At 45.3% G+C, this 15,216-nt stretch overlaps 1 protein-coding gene across 1 annotated transcript in view; it reads right to left on the bottom strand.

Moving 5' to 3' along the window:
* Window positions 1–15,216, bottom strand: part of nolo (ADAMTS-like no long nerve cord) — a 107,101-nt gene that overhangs the window by 75,541 nt on the left and 16,344 nt on the right. The gene's annotated exons all lie outside the window — the stretch shown is intronic.

The following is a 15,216-nucleotide window of genomic DNA, read 5'->3' as shown; positions in this document are numbered from 1 at the left end:
AGCGAGAGGGTTAATGAATATCGAGCTTTGAAATTTTATTAAATGAAGGGCGCCTCTCGAGCGCAAAGGGTTAATTAATCGGACGCCCTCTTCTCGTTGAATTTTTAACAAAATTCGAATTCTGATAAAAATTTAAAACGCAGACCGCTGCACGGAAATATTCACCAGGTAATCGAGTTAGCCTTCGCGAAATCCGCGCAATGACAAATCTGCGCGTTTGAGCGAATTTGTTAAATGTTTCTCCTCCATGATGCGTTTACGGTGTTCTCTCGATAAACGATTATTACTCCGGTCGATCACGGAGACTAATCCAAGGAACCTTTACTTTCAGATCACGCTTGATAAATCGCGAAGGGACGACGCGACGGATGACGAGGTTTCATCGAGCGTCGTATTAAAGATGGGAAAAATGGGAAAATCCGGAGATCTTGAACCGTGGGTGATTAAACGAGAATTAAATGTCAGCGTAAAGAGAACCTCTGAATTATGAAATATTCTTCAAATTTGGGAAGACGTTGCATCGATGAACCGTCATGGGCATAAAGAGGGTTGCAATTCTTAGAAGTAGAAATGTAGGATATTAGGAATGTAGGTGTGACAGTGAGTGCAAGGGAATGCTTGGATCAATCTGGCTAATGATGGATAATAATCAGCAACCTCGGGTTCAATGGTTAGGATGGTTAGGGTGATATCTGGATTATATAGACTGGATGTTTATGAGTGATCATGAAAAGATTCCTACGCGTGAAAGAAGAGAGACTGCTAGGTTTAACTGTTTGCGGCACAGAATTTCAGATAATGAAATCGACCCATGTTGCATAGAAATTTTATTGCGTTTAAATTAAATAAAATTTGTATATTTTTACTAATAAAGGAATCGCATAATGTAAAAACATAAAACCAGGAAAAAAGATGGTTGCTGTAGCGTCCTACGGTATCGAATCCCTTCGATTTCCAAGAACGCTTATCACGCGCCAATTTAATATTGCGTGACTAGTTGAAATAATAAGGATCCAAAATGTGTGTGGTCAAAGAGAGTGTTTATTTAGAGAAAAGTGTGGAATAGTTATATTGGGACGTTAACGGAGTACCGTTTCGAACACGCGTTTGTATGAGCAATTTAGATGTTTGAAGGATTGGTGCCGAAGACGAACTGACTCGTCGATTTTGCTGTAAGTCCTGTCTCGTCGTGTTCGGTCCGGAGTTTTGTCTAGTTTAGTTCTGATTGGGTAAAATAGATGTTGGTGGTGGAAAGGTAAGGAGTTTTAATTGGACAGAGGGTGTGACATAAGGACCTTTGGCTAAGGAGTAGGAAACTGTCAAGGAGCCGATTTCTGATGGTCGATGACGTGATTTATAAGTGTCGTCCGTCCGTCGCTTGTTGGGTCTGTCACAAGTGGGTCCCATCTGTCGCGTCTGGTTTCTAGTAAAATACCTAATTTTGCTTTACCTTTGTACGCTTAATCCGCTAGAACGGCGTTGAGGCACATCGAACCTCCGGAATTGCAGTCGCGGTATAAAATATAAAATAGACCGTTAGGTCTGGCAAAAGTGTAAGCCTTAGAATAAAATTATGTTATAAACACGCTCTCCGGGACGGAACAGTTGCAATAAAACTTGCGCTTGCAACAATTGATAAACCTGTACTGGCACGTTGAATGTTGCCAAAAACGAATACATTTATAACATTTGTAAACCTATGCGCATATAGCTATTGCAATATTTTCAGGTGGGACTAAAAATATCCCACTATGCATTATGGTGCATGAAAAAGATTGGATACTTTTAATCTCAGCGTGCCTCAAAGAGTTAAATAAGGGTGCAAGGGCTGCCTTGAGACAGTCCTTTACGAAATTTTTAGCGAGGATTGAGTCGGTCGGTTACGTAATCATAGTTATCAGTCTAGTCTCTTTTAATTTATACTTTACTCCTAGTCGATATATATTTTAGAATAAATATTTTGTTACAGATCGCACTTCTCTTCTACGATCTCTTCTACGACTTCGATCGCTGAACTACCGAAAGATTCCAAATGTACACGACGTACAATTAGAATCACCCTATTCAACGCTGTCAACTTTACTCGCTGAACTTTGATGAAAGACGCCCAGTTGGAAGTCCCCGCCCGAATATTCTGGATTACCATTTTCCGGAAGTTACAGTTCGCTCTTGATACTACGTCGAGTACAGGATGGATACGAGAAACTGGTAACGATATAATATATACCTTATTCTTTATATTTGCCAATCGAACGGTATCCCTACAAAAATGGCGTACTTACAAACTAGTCGCTTAAACCACCCCGCGAACGTGTTTCGCGGAGAGAAAAATGGCGCACGTTGGACGCGCGATTCGACGTATTTGGAAACGCGTCTCTAGAATCCGGCAGAACGGAGCTCGGTGCCGATAAAAGTGCCACCGTAAGAACGTCGATATATCAAAGTATTTAGCGTCTTTCCGAGCGGTGGAAACAGAAAAATCTCGTCCGTGGGGCGGACAGGGGCTGGCTTGCACATCGATATCCCTCTCGGAGCAATAAGTTCGCCGCGAGACGTGATAAAAATTTCGGCAGCCTCGTATAGCGAAATGCTCGGCACGTTCGCAGCCGAACCGAGCGGATTTCGAAAATTCACTTTTACCAGTCGGCTCGGAGCTCGTCGAGCTGAATGCCACACGCTTGATATTTCGCGTCGCGGAGGCGTTACCGCGATCGCCGCTTAAAGAATCCGTAGAAACGGGTCGGGGAAGATCGACGGGGCGTCGCGATGGATTAAACGGATTTATCGTTTCATCTGCTTTTTTTATTTCCCAATTTCTCCTACTTTTTTCCCCTCCTTTTTCAATCTCCCTTTGCGCGAAAACGTTCGATTTTGCCGGTGCTTGTAATTTCGCGATATTACGAAGGGGAGGAGGGGCACGGGGATAACCGGTGATTTAATATCGGCGAGTATGTCATCGAACGCGGTACGCTACGTTTAGTACTTCGGTGGGAGATATTTTTAGCTTTTCCACTTGTTTCTCGCCGGGATAGGAAATACGCGCGTCACGTCCTGCGATCGCGGAGGGCTTAACAAATACGGGCCCGTTCATCCTTTTCCCTTCGTAACGAAGTTCGTTTTGTTATTGCCCTCGATTGTTTCGAGGGGTGGACCGTGAGGGTTTTCAATTTTTGAGGAACGCCGGTGTACGTCCTCCGCAATTTCTACCCTCTAACGAGAAATTCGAACCGTCACGCGCGGTCCACGCGCTCGGCCGCAAGGAAACAAAATAAAAATAAAGGAACAGGGAAAAAATCGGTCGCAATTTTCCGTTCGGAAATTCGGAAAACGTTATTATCCTCGCGACCAACGTATCGAGTGCCGTCAAAATGCATCGAGATATCGCAATTACTCGCGTTATAGCGAGTCCCTTGTTCGCGATTGCGATTTCGCGCGGTACCTCTTCAACGAATCGCGTTAATCCGATTCGAACGAAGAAGTCCGCCTCGAATAAATCGGACCGCGTATCGCGCGACGACCGTTCAAATTTATTAACGGCTAAATCCACAGGGGACTCGTTAACGCTGTTCGCGGTTCGATGGCGAGCAGCCGAGTAGGAATAAAATATGGAATATCTTGCCCGACGATTTTGCCTCGATCGTTCGGTCTCTTTAGCCGAGCTATCCGATAATGAGCTATCGTATCGGCTTTCGGCCGAGAGAAAGAGCAGCAGGGGACCAACGATTAATCCTTTTTATCCGAGTACCGCGCCCTTGGCTGGAGAGAGTGGATGAACGGAAAGGAGGGCACAAAGGTGGCTGAAAAGAGAGCGGGTGGCGATGAAAAAGGGTGGAAAGGGTGGAGAGGGTGGATCGAAGAGCGGAAGCCTCGTGAAAAAATAATCGAAGGGATGCACAGCAGATGTGTACGCTGGACGTGGCTGTCGTCGGCCATTTTCTCTTCCGGGCCCTTTTCCCCTTTTCTCCGCGATTGCTATTTATTCCGCGTTTATTTCTTTCTTTATTTACCCGCGCATCCAGCTTGATTACGATCCCTGTTTCCCGACACGTTTAATCCTGATGCGAATACGGCGATCGAGTTTAATGGGCGATAATTTCACGCTCGAGTAAATTATAATGGCGAGAATTTGAGTGGCCGAGGTTGGTTTAGTTCCCCCTTTATTTTTCCGCTAATTGACCTGCTCCCTTCCTCCTTCCTGTCTTTCCTTTACGTAAATAATTAAACCGTGCAACTGTATTTTCCACGATGCACCGAGTGGATAATGAAACCCGTATAAAACATAAAGCGACGAGGTCCGAGCCATTCGCGTATTCGCGAATTCCACTCGAGCGAGCTTCAAAATTTCCCGTTGGACTTTAAACGACTCGTAAATTACGCTCGTTCCCGGGTTACGCGCGTTTCGCTTCCGGTATCCAAGCAAAGTAACCGTGGATATCGAAAAGAAGCGATTCGTTGGCCCTTTGCCTCTCTCCATCATCGTGGCCATTTTTATTCCGCCACGCGGTATTAATCCTCGAGCATGGATACGAGCTCGTCCGATTTCCACCACGATTTATTTGCAAGGGATACGTACGCAATTGACAAGGAAAAAGTAAACGAAACGAAGAGAGGTAAACATTGGGAAGGGAAACCTAGGATATTTGTAAAAAAAGAAAGAGGGGAGTATTTTTCGGGGAAATTTTTCGTCCGCGTTCGACTGGACCGTGGAATTTTCGCGATACGGGATCGGTTTTCGTAGGAACGAATCGAATTATCGATCTGGACGTCGCAACAGGACGATACGCCGGCGAAAACGGCCGCCTCGTTTATCTTCCCGCTCGGCTGCCGCCGGTTATTTCGCGAGCGGCCGCAAAGTTTGCGCGGTGCAACCAGGCGACGCGGTGACAGCAGTCGCGGATACGTGGCGCGTTAACATTCGCGGAGTTGGTTCATTAAAAAAGCCCGGAACAAGCTCCGGGGCTCGCTCATTTGTTAAAAGTTCGCAGGCTTGTTCGCTGTTTGAATCGTTGATTAAAGAAGTGGCGGTCTCTCGTCTCGTTTTTTCTCCTTTTTCTCCCCTTTTTCGTACGTTCGCGTATATTTCTTTTTTCGTGACCCTTCTCCCCCCGATTCGTCCTTTTCTTTACTCTTTTAACGATCCTCGTGCCCTCCGAACGGTTCGAAGATGAATTTAAGATTATTCGAGATGGACGAATTTTCGCGACCGCCATTGGCAATCCTGGCATGCGAAATTTCGCTTCCAGTTTCTCCTCGTTGCATGTCGCAGTTTCCAAACGCGAATCTCCCCTTTAAACGACCGAACGGAATTCGTGGTTACGCGCAGGATGAATGCGGACTGGCCAAAGATGAGTTACTAACATTCCACTTGATACCTGGATACGCCAATTATTGTCTCGCGTTACCCCGGCTATAAACACGCGCGTTAATCCTCGCGCTATTACGCGGTCGATCGCTCGCGATGGACGTACTGCAGGTAACTCGGAAGAAGTCACTCTGACTAGAACCGCCATGTTGTCACTTTGTCATGACATGCTTACGCGTTTCGACTTATCGTTAGCGGAGACGAGGTCAATTTGGCTAATTAACGCGTCGCGAGTGTCGAATTCTTAATTAACCCTTTGCACTCTTTGGATTTTTTGGCTAGAGAAGAGTAGAAAATCAAAGATTCTCTACTAAAAAACTGACGATACTTTTTCGAGCAGTAAACAAAGAATTGTATAATAACAGAATTGTAGAATTATTTGATTTAGATAGTTTGCACACTGTTACGTTACATTAAATTTGATATATTAATTAATATCGACCCTCCAAATTTTATGAAATGGTGACTGAAGCTCACCTCTCGAGTGTAAAGGGTTAATTTTCAACGCTTAGGACCATCTACGAGATGTATTGGATTGGCAAGAAAGTAATTTCGGTTTGCATCAGTAAATAATGTTATGCTTGTTTAGTTATTCTCTTTGTTTAGTTATTCTTTTGTCAATGTTAGAATTTTTTTCTTTTGAGATGTGGTAGTCGATACCTTTAGGTTGCTATTTCGTGAAATTCCGTGTAATTTCGTTTATAACTGTCAGTTCACGGTCAGTCTTAACATGGAGTGCAAAAATAAGCATTTTCGACACATTTTACTTTTTTATTTTCATAAAGGCAAGAATGCGGCTCAGGCTCACAAAGAGATACGAGAAGTTTATGGTGTTGATTGTTTAACAGCACGCACTTGTCAGACAGTTTCAAAAATTTCGTTCTGAAGATTATTCACTGAAAGATACCCACAACGTTCTGGTCGACCTTCTGAGATTTACGCACTTGGTTAAGTTTTTTGCAGATAAGGACCAGAAATTCTATGAGCGCGGTATCACGAAGTTACCAGAAGATGGCAAAAGGTCATCGAATAGAATGGAAGATATTTGACCGATTAAAGTTCATTTACCGTATAATAAACAATTGAGTTTTATTTCATACTAAAAAACCGAAAGTATTTTCTTGCCAACCCAATAGTTACAAAATAGCTACTGGGCATGATCGATAATAAGGTATCTGGTTCTCGATGTATTAGAAAAATTCGAAACGTTTGACAGCTCAGCTCCTTACTGTACCTAGACTAATCCTCGTCGATCAACCGATCATGTCAAAATCCGTCACGATCGCTGTCTCGTAAGTCAAAATCGTCTTTCTTTCTTCGTCTAGATCTTCCAACGAATAAACTCACGACCGCCATTACGTACAACCCCAAACGGCTGTAGGAACGAAGAAATCAGCCATAAGTCGATTGGCTGGTCGCGGTGGTAACCGTTTCCCGATGGAACGTGGGAGAGATTCGTGGATCTCGGGGATCCATGGCGAGTGTCCAGGGGCTGAATGGTTTCGGCGAGATTCGACCGGTCGATGATCGGTCCTACGGGGTACGGACGAGTGCAATGGCGGGAAGCAAAGTGGCCAGCATGGTGCTGTACATATATAGGGCGGTGCGAAAGCCCGCATTGCGGAATGAGAGATCGCCTATCGGCCTATTGGCCTGTCCTCTCCGCTCGTTTATTTCCATCTTCCTCCTCGTTCCTCTTTCTCTCGTCCTAGCCGCCTGTCCGTCCCTGTATCCGTCTCTGTCCGCCACTCGCCGCTCCTCTTTCCTTGCCAATTTGCGACGAGATTCACAGCTGGAGGTGATAGCGACGCGTGCGTGTCAGATAAGAATCGCTTTTGTGTCCTGGGCCCGTGGCCCGGCCCGATCGATCCGCATAAATCGACGATCCGATCGCTGCTGCAAGATTTAACGCCGGCGAAAGCCCGGCTGGCCGAAACTGTCGCGCGGTTCTCCTACATTCTTTATAGCTTCGCCTCGATAAGCGCCCTTTTCCACCCTTTCCTCCATTTCTATTCGTTTATCTATTTGTTTCTCTTTCCCGTCGACTCGTTTCGACTATTCGGAAATATTTCAGCCAGATGACTTCGAGCATGATCGAGAATGTGCTCGTTATTTGTTTTTAACGATTCCGCTCGCAGAGCCTCGTTTCATCGGGCAGCAGCGTTTCCTTGCGGGGTAGGTTTAGAAAAAACAGTCGTTTGAAACGAAACTCGCAATTAAACTCCGCGAATACGATATTCCGATGTTTCCGAGTAATTACTTCGGTCTGTAATTTAGAGTAAGAAGCTGTAATAAAACGAACGCCCGATGCTATATTCTCGAGTTCCGTATTGCTCTCGTAACGTTACTATGGTTGATATTCCACCTTTCTTTTATATCCTCATCACGAATGAGGCGAATCTTCTCGCACGCGAGTCTTCTTCTTCTTCGAAGATGGATAATTAGTTCATCCTTCGATAACACTGATGAACAAATTTAAACTTATCCTGTAATCGTTAATATCCATTAAGTGATTCGTGTAGAGTTTACTTTTCCGGAAACGAATCGGTAATCGGAATAGCTCTATCACCTTCGGTTTTTAAAAATCGCGAATTTTGCTAAAAGCACTGGCTGCGTGGCAGAAAATAAAAAATTCGAGATACTCCCATCTAATTTTCAAGACTAGAATGAACCTTCTGACATTTTTACTTTTCATGCAATGCTTCATGGGACTAAAATTAGAAGGGTAGTTTTGCTAAAGTAAGTCGCCGGGAAAATCGCGAGGAAAGTAAATTCCGCGAGAATCAGCAAACGCGTGTTAGAGATTAAAATTCGCGTTGAACAGTGTAATCAATGGGCAATTTTTCGGAATAGGAAAGGGTTAGCTCGCGCAACGGCAAACAACGGTCTTCTTTGCATATTGCAGCCGTACCATGCGATGGCCACAGCTTCGCGACTGTTTGCCGCTTTTCCCGGCGTATTTATGCATACGAATCTTCGCAGTCGCGTGCAGCGGTGCTCGCTTAGCTCCGCGTCTGCCGCCCCACGGTTTTGCATATGCATGCGTACACGCGCGGCGGTTCCGCGCGCTAAATATGCTCCCGCGCGCAGTTATTTATATAGGAACCGAGTTAACCAGTCACACGCGTTTCCATTGTTTCGTGTAACTTACTGGCGACGGTTGCGCAACGGGACTCGCCAGCGAAAAGACTCGTTCCTCCGATCTTCCGATAAGAGAAATTAAAATGGAAGGTGAACAGGGTACGCGTCACGGTCGAAATTAATTTTAATCAATCTTCTCGACGATATTAGCTTTGACCGGTGGAAGCTAATGGCGCACGGCTATCCGAGAAAAGCTTGGGATTATAAAAATGCCAAGTTTCGCTCGTCTTAACGATAAACAGAGATTATTGGGAGATTAAAACCAGCCGACGGGGTAATCTTTGTTTCGCACGCGTTGGCCGAAAATTCCGGCAACTTAAATTCTCAATCTCGTCGAGCAGCCGGGTCGATGTAAAGCTAAACTCCTTTAGCAAGTCCCCGTGGTTAGCCCTGAGCAGCCCCGGCCGAGACGTCGCCGTTAGACGTAATCCAAATTCCGCTGAATTTCAAGCGGAACCGAATGCGATAGCGGGACCGTTTAAACTCCGCTTTGCTCCGGAGCTGATCTCCGCGCGGCGAAAACGACTTGGCGCATTCGCGGCCGCTCTTCAAAGCATTCCGCTAATTTACATGCATACAAGCCTATACCGACGTCGAAGGGGGACTTTAATAAAATCAAGCAGAACGGAGATAAAAGCATAGACGAAAGGGTTAGGCGAGAAAAGGGGGTCGCGAGCGAGGGAGAAAGAGATGGAGAGAGGAGCGTGTTGCCAGAGAGTAACGGGCCAGCTATTCCCAATTCCCACCCAATCTAAAATCAATCTTAGTTCGTGCTCTTAGACGAACTGGAAGTAGGATTCTAAAGGGAGCCACGACGGGGTGCGACGGGGCTGAGGTTGGACCGATCACTTTTAAGCAGGCTTGCAAGTCTGCATTATTCAAACTCCACCGCCAACCGAACTAGAGCCTCGCTGCCACCCTCTAAAGAACCCCCTTGTGTCTTTCTCCGCCAAACCGACCCCTCCTCCGCGCCTCTCCCTTTACTCCTTTTCTACTTCACTCCACTTTCAATCGGTTTCCCTGCCTTTCCGTCCATTTTCGTTTCGCTACCGCGCGAGACCGCGTTTTTTAATTGTCGCACCCTCTTTGTCAACGCACCCCGTAATCCCGCTATTTCCACCCTTTCAGTGGACACCGATTTTTAACTTCCCTCGAAATGGACGTGGACGCTCCGTGCTCTCACCTGCTTTGGTTACCATCGCGATCCTCGATTCGACGTCGTTCGAATTCCGCGAGATCACCGATGAGCTCTCGAAGGCGAAATAAAATGGCGAGGATACTCGAGAGATACGTGCCAGCGGGAACACTCGACGCTTTAACGGATCATCGTTGCCTCGCTCCACGACCCGCCGCGCCTTTTTATTCGGCTCGTCGAGTAGCGCGAAAGCGTCGCGTCGCAACGCTCGCTCCGCTGCCTTCCGCTGTTCCCGAATCTTTCAGAGGCGCGCTCGCGAAAAAGCAGCCGCACGAATTACGAGCTTAAAGCGCGACGCGCTCTAAATATTTGACTTGTCGCTCCGCCCCCCACGGAAAATTCAGGCATCGTCGGATTATCGCCTGCAGCAACAAACACTCGCGCGTCTAGCGCGATATAAACATTTCGCAATTACCGAATCCTTCGAACCGCGTCTTCCCGCATTCTTCGCGCCCTCTTTTTCTAAGCTTCTTTGCTCGCCGCGTTGGGAGAGGAAAAAGGGCAAAAGGGAAATGGACGCCGGTATAAACACACTCCCGCGGAAGCGTCTTACGGTCCCAACAGTGTCCCGCTTCCCTTCGCCAACTTTCCGCTTTCTTTCACGCACTAATCTTCCCGCACCCCGTTAGTGGTGCCCTTCTTTAATTTCCTCGATTTTTCCAGCTCCTCTTGCCGATCTTCTTGCCACGAGGACACGCGAAACAACGCTGGGAAACGAACACGCCTTGCCGCTTGCTTGTTCAACTCGCCGAGGTTTCAGAGGGTACGTTGCGAGCAGTTTATGCGACAAAGGGTTACCACGGGGCGGAAGCTTTATTTACGGAAGAGTCTTTAATTCGAGACTACGGGATTTTAGATTAATTCGTGGAGCAACGTGAGCGGGTTTAGCGTATTACTCGGGGTAGAAGAAATATATACGCGACTGTACACGGGTTAACTCAGTTCTGCCTCGCGTTGTTTCGCTAGTGCAGGTTTTTCAGCCATTTCGAATTGAGATGTAACGAATGGCGTGGTAATGAAATTTTGATCGAACCGGTCCAATAACGAGACACTTTGGCATCGAGCGAGTAGTTGATATCGGACGATTACAATTGCTTTTAATTTTGCATTCGCGACCAGCACTGCGCATAGGGTGACTAGACATCGGATACACTAGGTGTAACGGGATTATGGGTTCTAATAGTAAAATAACTAGGATATATATACAGAGTCGGTCACCACATATTGTCATCTAGATATACGTCATTAGTGAGCCATTAGTTTATCGATTCAGAAGGTATTGTGATACAAATGGTCGCCATATTGAACCTTTTCTGTAAATAGACAGTGGAATTAATATATCTGCTAAACTAAGGATTTTTTAACGTAAATAGGTTAATACTTTTTTGTGCAGAATATGAGGGAGCATCTGTTGACGTAATAAAAAATATGTGATTCCATTTAAAAAAATATCAATGAACTTTATATGTTCTTTACAAGGAAACCAATATCATTAGAATATGCCTCTTTCGAAATTATTCAATTTCATCTGAAACATTTTTCATTATGCATAATAATAATGACGTATATCTGGCAATATGTGCTGATTGACTCCTCTAATAAGGAGAGTGCAAGTCCTTCTGTTCATAGATTTAGTTGAAACTTTGTAGGTTTGTAGATATAGTCATCCAGTTCAAGAAAATATATTATAAAGGCAACTACTCAATGGTTTTCGAGATATTTGTGATTACATTGCCTTAATTACAGATTTATTTCGAATATTTATCAAGCGCCATTGTGGCCTAATGGCGATATCCTAATGGCCTGTTGCTGTTAGGCCACATATTTAATAACTATAGATAACTATTTGGAAGATATCCCTAGTTAAAATTAATAAAACTTTAACCCATTGCACTCGAGAGGCGCTTCTCAGTGGCCATTTAATCAAATTCTAAAGATCGATGTTAATTAATATATAAAATCCAAAATTACCCAACGATGCGTGGAATGTTGAACCAAAACAATTCTAAGTCTTCTTTGCATACGATTTCTTATTTACCGTTTTAAAAATATCCTCGACTTTATGGCAGAAAGTCTTCGAATTACTATTTTTCTGTAACGAAAAAATTGCCGAGTGCAAAGGGTTAATCATAAATATTTCAAAAACTATCGAGTAGTTGCCCTCATAATGGTACATTTTCTTGAACTAAATGACTAAATCTACAAATCTGCAAAGTTTCGACTAAATCTGTGACCCGAAGGACTTGCACTCTCTTTGCGAGTAAAGTACAATAGGCCATCCAGTAATAGACTTATTTAACCCAGCCCTCTCTTCTCCTCCCTTTACAAAATCCTAAAATCCTTTACCTAGATTGATTTTTGTCTTCAACTAAATTTATCCTTTCAACGTAACGTAACGGGCACCTAATATTCGGATGAGTATAGCTGCATTGCAGATTCGTTTTGGGTTGACCGAGTTCTCATTTACGTAAGTCAATATCGGCACACGCGTTTATCGAGATAAAGATTGAAATTATTCCCATCGAACTAATATCGAGTCTTGACATATAATCGCTCGTTCTTACAGAAATAAATGGGATTTTTCGAGGATTGGTATCGTCACCAATTTTATACCTAGATATCGTCTATTTCCAGGGCCATTTGATCGTTAGAATAACGATGTCGGTGATTATCCAGAGATTATAGAAGTTTATATATAACGCGAGTCCCCCCAAAAGCGTCCACGAAGCCGAACGACGCGAGGCGTCGTGTCGGGCTGAAAGGGTGTGGGTAATAGGCTTAAAAAGACCGATGTCTTAAGCGGGATAAAAAAATAAGCCGCGGAAATAAATCTGGCGGAATCGCGTGTCGGCGTAGGGTCTCGATCCGGACCGGTTCTCCACGCTTAACGATATTCGGAAGCGTTTACGAACCTCCGCTGTCCGAAAATGAAATTCCGATAGGATTTAACGACTCGTTTGCCCTGGCTTTTAAAAGGGTGTCGCCACCCTTCGAGGAATTTCAATCGTCCACGATAATGGGACGATCTTAATGACAATGGCAGAGGACGAATGTGGAGGCGTGTACTAGAATGGGATCTAGATCTGGAACACGCGTTTACGGGACCCCGATAGCTGATAACTCCTTCATTGTATCGCGAGACAATAATTGCTTTCGCTTTATTTATCGAGATAATAATAAAAATCTTTCACATGCATATTCTTATACCTCGATTTATCATCGGGGACACTCGAGTGCGTGAAGATTATTGATCACAGACAAGACTGACGAGGTTTTATACAGTAGATCGTTCAGTTTTAATTAATATACGTGTAGGATGCTAGGAATGTAGGTTTCAGAGAGAGTGCAAGGGGACACTTGGGCCTACCTGGTTGACGATGGATAATAAACGACAGCCTCGGGTTCAGATCGAATGTTCAGGGTGATATCGTGGAAAGACAAGTGATCGTGTGAAAGGATTGTATGGACGGGATGTTTGTGAATGATCGAGAAAGAAAGTCCGTGTAGGAAAAAAGAGACGCTGCTAGGTTTAATGATAAGGGTGCAAGATCATCGAGTGCGCGAAGATTATTGATCACAGACATGACTGACGAGGTTTTATACAGCGAATCGTTCAATTTTAATTAGTATATATGTAGAATGCTAGAGTTTAAGAGCGAATGCTAGAGAATACTTGGACCTATCTGGCTGACGATGGATAATAAATGGCAGCCTCGGATTCAGAACAGGGTGATATCATAGAAGGACAGCTGATTGCGTGCAAGGATTGCATGAGATGTTCATGGGAGAGACTGCTAGGTTTAAATAAGGGTACAAGGGCTGTATGAGACAGTCCTTTACGGAGTTTCTAGCGAGGATTGACACGAGAATGTCAGTCGGATGCGAAATCATAGTTAAATTAATAGTCTAGTCTCTTAGTCTATACTCTACTCCTAGTCTCGTTTAGCTTTATTTTAGAATAAAATAACCTCTTTTATACTTTATATTTGCCAATCACACGGTATCCCTACACACATTACCACGTATAAAACGAATTTTAACTGGAGAATCTCGCGATGAAATAAAGGATTATGGTTAGGGTCTAATAGATTAGCAAATGTGTGAAAATATTTCCCAAAATTTGAATTCGGTATTCAAACACTCGGGATCTTCGCTCGTTATGCTCGATTATATGTGGTCTTCGCCAAAATCGAAACTTCTGACGCGACTTACGCGATCCGCCATTTTAACACGCTCGCACTTTTTCCAGGAATATCCTCGATTACTAAAACAGAACCGCGAATCGTCCTTTCACAGTCGATTTCCAATCGAAATGTCTGCGAGTGTTATCTTTTTCACGCGGTTCGACGAGGGGCCTCGAACGCTGGGAATAGAACGGATGATCGGACTTTTAAGCAGAATCCTCGCGGCGTCTGCATTATTCACACGGTTCCTTTTCCGCGTCGACGCTTCCACCCTCGCCGCATCCAGTCGGGACGCCATTGCCGCGTGCAGGTGTCAATTTGTCCTTCTCCCTTTCCCTATACCCTCCGCTACATCCCGGCCTTCGTCGTCCTTCCGTTTTCGTCTCGAGTGTCCTCTTCCTCGGTCTTTCGTTCTCCATCTTTCTGCCCGATCGCTCTTCCTTCGGGACGGCGCGCATTAGACTCCCAAATTATTGAAAGCAACAGCGGGAGACCGAGAGATCCTCTGCCGCCTCTCGTCTCCGCTCTCTTCTTCGCTGCCACGGCTAATGGAGGTGCCGAGATCGAACCCGGAGATCGGCACACCGTCGGAAGGGGGCATTTTCGTAGCCGTTTCCAATATAATCGTGTCCTCTCGTCGTCGGGCTCGGCCTCGAAAAGCCAATCGTGGGTGTCAGCCACGGCGGACATCGTGTCGATGCTTCGGGCACGACCGTGCCACCTGTCCGTTTCATTATCGATGCAAACGCCTCGAGTGGAATCCGTGTCCTCGTGGCGATCGGTTTTGTCCCGCTAATGCTGCCAGACCGACCATCCTCCAACGACCCTCGTGCTTTCCGTGTGTCATTGTTAATCGTTCCCTGGGAAATTCGATTAGGCCGAGAATCCATTCGTGACACGCCCTTTGCTGCTAACCGACGAATCCTTTTTCCTCTCTTCGAACGCGTGGCGCGACTCGGCTCGAAAGCTTCGCTCTCGCGCGATAACATACACATCTGTATATGCATATAATTGAAAAGAGGATTGCAGTGGATGGTACACGTTACGGAAATGGGCGATAATAAAAAATGGCACTGGTGGACAAACACGTACGCAGTCGGGAGGGAAGCTCGCGAAAAACGCGGCGCGCTCGTCAGCGTCATTTCCGAGCAATCGAACGTCGAACAACCCTCGTGCGTTGTAAAACACAAATTTCAACCGTGGAAATGGACAATGCCGGACAACCGGGTCGGTCAAGTACGCGTTAAACACGGAATGATTTTTCAACGAAGAGCTTTACGGCCGAATAAAACCGTGCCGATGGCTGGCTGCTCGAGGGCTCGCGAGATTCCTGC

This window comes from Eufriesea mexicana, unplaced genomic scaffold (assembly GCF_001483705.2).
Source record: "Eufriesea mexicana isolate 0111107269 unplaced genomic scaffold, ASM148370v2 scaffold4231, whole genome shotgun sequence".
Taxonomy (NCBI): Eukaryota; Metazoa; Arthropoda; class Insecta; order Hymenoptera; family Apidae; genus Eufriesea; species Eufriesea mexicana.
This window is presented reverse-complemented; position numbering and strand designations above follow the sequence as displayed.